Below are 6517 nucleotides of genomic sequence, written 5' to 3' on the forward strand. Positions count from 1 at the left end.
TGCGAGACAAAGATGGCGGCCATTGATTGGTGGAAGTGATGTCATCATTTTTATTGATTATATCTTAAATGGAAGATCCAATTACCCTAGGCTTCACTTCCCAGCGACGCAATACGGCTATTAGGACGCCCGTCGGTGAAATATTATACATTTTAATAATACTCTATGTTAGAAAGTCGCGTCTTCTCACGAAACATGTCGCAAAGATCATAACAAAACAAATTTGAGAATACACTAGGAAATCGTTTGATTAACGATGGTTTATCGTATTACCCGTTCTTGTCTGGTTTTGTTATGATGGCATCGCTTTTTTTCACTCCAGTTGAGATTATTTGCCTAATCCTGATCGAAGGTCGGTGGTTTTCCTATAGTTCTTTGGCTTTCTTCCACGTCCAACGCGGTAGAAAAAAATCACTGTCACAATCCTGTTCACGTGACTTCCATACATAATTTCTGATCGTCATACGTTAAATTTATCTCATAATACCCCATATTGTCATAATACCCCTTTTCCCTATTGACACCCTACCCCTTGGTACCCCACCCCTTTCACCGTTACATCCACTTTTCACATTTCCTTTAGTTTCGCATGCCTGGTGTTCACCTTGACATTCTTATTTTACAGCACCTTGGTCCATAATTTAATTAACATATTTACATTTTCTATTCGTAGTGCACCTGTTCTATTAGATTTCGTTCCCAAGAGAAATCAACACTATATGATTGTTGTTAATATTCCAGTGAAACCAACCGTCAGATGGGCTAAACACGCAACAATATCTCATAAGTTGATTACTGTCGGCTAAACGACAGGTAAAAATGAATTTCACTTATTTGGATTTATAACCGACGTCGCTGTAGGTATTGGTGGTGCATTACACACGGCCGTTCACGGATTGATTCAATATACATACTTATCCAATGAAACATTTTAGATTTTAATAGTATCATCCTCGGTACTCCAGTGGTTACTATTACTGACGTTATATGAATCCCTGGACTACCTTAGAGTAAAACTGAAGGCAATTAAGGGGAAAAATCTGACCAATTACATGCCTTCAAAGACTTCCTTCGAAGACTACAGAGTGACGCCCAACTTCAAGGCCACACAGGCTGACACAGCCAAACACTGTGTACCGTTATACAATTCTACCTACAGTTTTACTATGAGATAGTCTAGGGGTGGATATAACGTCAATATTAGTAACCCATGGAGTATCGAAAATGTGTGACCGTGGTGTGGTAATTTTTCCTTCCATATACATTGCAACCTTTGCCAATCCGTTCTATATTTGTATTAGTTTTGGATTTTTGCAGAAGCCGCATCCTTTATAAGCTTGCAAATGGTTTTCTTTAAAGGCCCACTACCTTTCCGGAGGAAAACATAAAGGTTTCTTAAAAACATTCATAACATCAGAAAATATATACCAATGGCCTAAGATGAGGTTGCGACACCAAACATATGCAATATTTCCTGCGTAAAGTTTGATAACAGTGGAGAGTTGCTTCGCTGTTGTGCCGTCTGGCGCAGTGACAGTCAACTACCGCGCGGTATTTAGGACGACGGCGGGAAACATAAGACGACCCGCGTTATGAAAATTAACATTTTATTTATTTTAATCAAATTGTTGAGAATATGATGACACGTGTAGTATTAACGGTAAGTTAATGACTTTAGCGACTATACAAAAATATCGATCTCGTTTTGCTTTCCCTTTTTAAAAATTAAAAGCCGTTTCGGGAAGGTAGTGGGCCTTTAATCTAAATGGCGGATAATTTTGTCTTTGAGTATCTTCAGTCTGGTATATGAAGAACCTTATAATTAGCTGTGATTATCTTACAAAAGCAAGCGTCTGGTTGATTCAACTATTATTATCTCCTTTCGGTTTATATTAAGTTTTCTCCCTTTGCTGTAGCCATCTCCCTTTTATTGAAAGCCACACATTTCGTTGTTTTTTTTTATGTTATTCTAATTTTACAAATAACGTTTAAAGTAAAACATCCAAATGACAATTTGAACAGTACGAGAGCCTGTCTTCAATGTTTTCAGACAGTGGTACTAACATGCATTGTGTATAAAGAAACCCAGTCTTAAGTCCAATACCGTATTTTACGCAACACGTTTTCAATATGTTCGGAATGCTGTGTCATAGCCTGTACATAGACACTATGTATAATATATGATATATATGATAATGATACCTACATGTACCAGGATCAACAGATATCAGCAGGCTTAACGTGCCTGAAATACCGAAGATAACCTCGAACATCTATATCTGGGAATGAGGTAATACAGGTAGGTAAATAGGTAGGGTGTGTTGTTGGGTCTAATTCTGAGAACAAATCAATGAGATAAGATTTCAAAATAAAATCCTTCCACGAAGACATCGAAATTCTATATGTTCTTTCTTTTTGTACATTATGTGTGATCTATAGATAAATGGCTGAAAGGGTGGAGGAGGAAGGCAAACACAGGTGAAAATTTACAGGTAAAAATATTGGACAATAAAAACCACAAACTCAAGTCCCTAGCGTGGGAAGGTTATCACTAATGCCGTGTTTCACGATCAGACATGTTTGATGAAACCACGTACTTTATATATTGAGATTGTGGTCTACCTAGACTTGGTATCCATTGGTGAAAAAAATACATCCACACTGATAATTAACCACACATTGCTTATTTCTATAAGCTAGAACTATTTCCGTATAAACCTAAAACATCAAATAATTACAAGACCCAAGATCTATTGTCATATATACAATAGGGCGGTACATAATAAAACATAACATTGTACTTATGAAACGTCTTATTATAAAACGGTCAGTTTTCCTTGTGTTTCTGTGTTGTTTTTATGTTTGTAGTGTCAAAAAAGATAATTTAAATAGCCTTCAACTGCTACAACAATGTAACCCAAGTCTCATACAGCGTACATACTAATGATATATATGTCAACGCTCTCAGAAACTGTTTATCATGAAATTTTCAGCAATATTTTTTGTTTTTGAGAAGGTGTTCGATCGTTATCAACCGGAAGTACAGCTGTTTCACTATGCGCATATTTGATAAAGATTGTTTGTTTGCTGCTATGACAACACATAATTATTCATAAACTTTATAGTATTTATTTGATACCATTTGCTCATAATTTAAACTTCTTGAATATAACATGGATATTATTTGGGTTGGTGGGCAGAGTTCATCATTTATACGTATTAATTGTATCATGCATTAGAGCCAAAATAAAAATGTTTTGGCTAACGTGCAATAACAGTAAACAACATGTTTACTTTCGAATGCGCCGAAGATGACCTTCAACTGAAAGGATGACGTCACTGGTCGATCTAATCCCAAAGTGTATCGACATTTTCTTGGACAAAGATAGATTCTGCCTGTGTATAACAAACAGTGGATTGAACTTTTATCAGTCAAAACAACATCGTGTATTCTTACCGCTGTTGTTATGCGAAACACATCTGGTCACATATTTTAATACCATCAATTTTTGACAAGTTATTTTAGACCGCATATCATGTTCCAGGTATGAACTTCAATATACACATTGACCTATTGGTCAGTAATGTACAATATTGTATCGCAAGGCCTCCATTAATAATTAGAAATATACGTATAGCCATATATGGACTTAGCGTACAACCGGCCTGTGTATTCATTAACAATTTTCCTTGAGACGCTCGTTTATCAGCCAATAAAATAGCCTCTATTTACCTAAGTCAGCTGACTTCACGCCCACTAGTCCGCCTACACGTAAAATATATACACATGCAGAAAACTAATACACATGAACAGAGTGTGATATGGCGTATAACCTTTACTTTACGCAATGTTCGTCAATACCGTTGACCCATGACAGTCTGGTAATAATTCGATGTCGCAATGCTCAGCGTATAGCACTTAAGATCTGGTCTTGTTGACACGGCTGCATGGCCCATTTCGAAGCCTACAGGTCGGAGTATCGGCGCGGTGGCCTAGTTTCGGGCCTGGGAATGTGGTATCGATCTAGGCTGAGTTCATCCCCACTCCAAGTTACGTCTAGACAACTGGTGTTGCGTCACTGGAGTAGCGCGAGAGCACGCTCAAGCCACAAATCTCCACTAGCAATTCCTTAGCATCGATCTTTGGTACAAATATAAATCCCTAGCTGGTTCCGTCTGGTGAAAAATAATGTTACATTTTGTATTACAAATTCAAAACATTGCAAAGAAAGCATTGTATCAAATTATCAAATGGTAGTCGTCTGCTACGCTGCATGTCCATCGTTTGAATTTGCAGTAATTAGTTTTAAATCTGAAATGCAATTGAAGCCATTTCCTTGAATACCGTAATTACTCATTCGTTTAGCTGAACAGGAAATTCTTCAGAATTACAATCTGTTGGGTAAAAAAACGAGCATTACTTTTGATGAACGACATTACCACCTAGTACCGAATAATTGAAGGTGTGAAACCGGCGCCATTGGCCCTCCACACAACTTAGCCGCGATATGACACCCAGCGTTTTCATCACGACTTATCATTCCAAACAGAGAGTTTGCGGAAATAAGATGCTATGTTTCTTCACTAAACCCCAATAGCTCCAACACCAACGCTTGAAAATCGTTACAGACATTAACTTTAAAACAGAAAAAAATGTTGTTTCCATGGTAACCATATAGAAAATACAAAAGATGTCTGTTGCTATCCTTGCAGTTTGATTACACAACTCAAGGCTGTGTCTTTACGTGAGTGAAGAGGCTAGAGGAACAAATGCATTTTACATAAATCTACCATATTCTTTCAAGATTTCGTGCACGGTGAACATTTTCTTTTGAATACATGTTTGCTCCCTTAGACTCCAAGTTTTGCATCAGAACCAGCATTGTCGATTCAGAAAAGCAGGTTGCGTGCTTTTATTTAAATGGAACATGTATATTCACATTTCGTTGCTGTACCAGTTTATTGCAATTTCTGAGCTGTTTAATATTGTTTGTTCTAGGTTTATGACCAAAAAACGAATTACTTATTCTCTTTACGCGTGTCATAGTATAAAATCGTCTTGAACACTTGAAACGTTTTATACTGCGCCTTATATAAAATGAAATTGTACTTATAGAATCACGAGCGTAGTCTACAATCGGAAAATGTTTATTGGAAATCTACAACATTAAAAGTTGAACAAGTCGATGTTTCGTAATTATGATGTTAACCAACTCTCGTTAATCAAATGCTACAAAACATCACGAAATCATAATGCGCATTTTCTGTATGTTTTGAACAATAACTAATGAGGTAAAAATAAATACCATATGCAATAACTTTGTAAAAAAAGAAGAACTATCTCAAAATAGAGCGTTTTGATGCAAATCATAACGCATGGTCTCCAAATAACATTACAAAAGAACAATAAAAATTACAAATTGTGTGATAATTCTAGCACGCTAAATGTCACTCAATAGAGCTAGTTTAACCGTTAAAAATACTTTCAATTGAGTGCAAAAATAACAAAATTACACTCACTGACAGGAGGATCTAAAGCATGTGCATATGCGTGTACACCTCCATAGTGCATACGATTATTTAACGTGTATATAGCGACAGATGTGTTTTGTCGTTTGTCATGACGTCATAGGGACTGAGTATGTGGTTTATGTGACGGGGTGACATCTCGAGCTAAGCCTTATGAACCCCTCAAGGTCGCCGAGTCGCGGAAACGGAGGCAGTGGGTCTAGGAAAGTGTTTATACACTCGTCGAGTTACATCACTAGGTATCGTATAGATATGTGCGTTATTACATTAACTCTCCTAACAACTGTGTAGTTATCAATTACACTTCTGATCATAACTTACTTTATGTCATGAGTGGGTAATGCTACAATAGGATAATCGTCCAAACTGCGCTGTACTAAATCAGAAACCTACCCAGTCATGACACGAAAATGTCCTATATAGCTTCATGCTAAATCAGCAACATACCGAATCGACACAAAACATCCTAGCTAGTTCACGCTATGGGTGAAACATACCCAGACGAAACGAAAACATTACTGTCATTTCAAACTATATCGGAGCCATACTAAAACGACACAAAACGTCCCAACATGTTCAAGCTTCACGCTGGGTCTGAGACCTACCCAGACGACACAAAACATCCTAGCATGATCAGGGTTGACATTGGGTCTGAGACCTGGCCAGATTACACAAAACATCCTAGCATGTTCTGGGTTCAAGCTGGGTCTGCGACCTGGCCAGATTACACAAAACATCCTAACATGTTCAGGGTTCACGCTGGGTCTGAGACCTACCCAGACGACACAGAACATTCTATCATGTTCAAGCTTCACGCTGGGTCTGAGACCTACCCAGACGACACAAAACGTCCCAACATATTCAGGGTTCACGCTGGGTCTGAGACCTGGCCAGACGACACAAAACGTCCCAACATTTTCAAGGTTTACGCTGGGTCTGAGATCTACTCAGACGATGTAAAACATCCCAACATGTTCAGCTGGTTTTG

The 6517-nt window shown here is 37.8% G+C and overlaps 1 long non-coding RNA gene across 1 annotated transcript; it reads right to left on the minus strand.

The window, feature by feature from the left end:
* Positions 1-3818: 3818 nt before the first annotated feature.
* On the minus strand, positions 3819-5582 carry LOC138310283 (uncharacterized). The gene is made up of 2 exons (XR_011206390.1): positions 5521-5582; positions 3819-4176 (listed from the first exon to the last, which is right to left on the minus strand). It is a non-coding gene; the product is annotated as an uncharacterized lncRNA (long non-coding RNA).
* Between the last annotated feature and the right edge of the window lie 935 nt (positions 5583-6517).

The sequence above is a fragment of the Argopecten irradians genome, chromosome 1 (assembly GCF_041381155.1).
Source record: "Argopecten irradians isolate NY chromosome 1, Ai_NY, whole genome shotgun sequence".
Taxonomy (NCBI): Eukaryota; Metazoa; Mollusca; class Bivalvia; order Pectinida; family Pectinidae; genus Argopecten; species Argopecten irradians.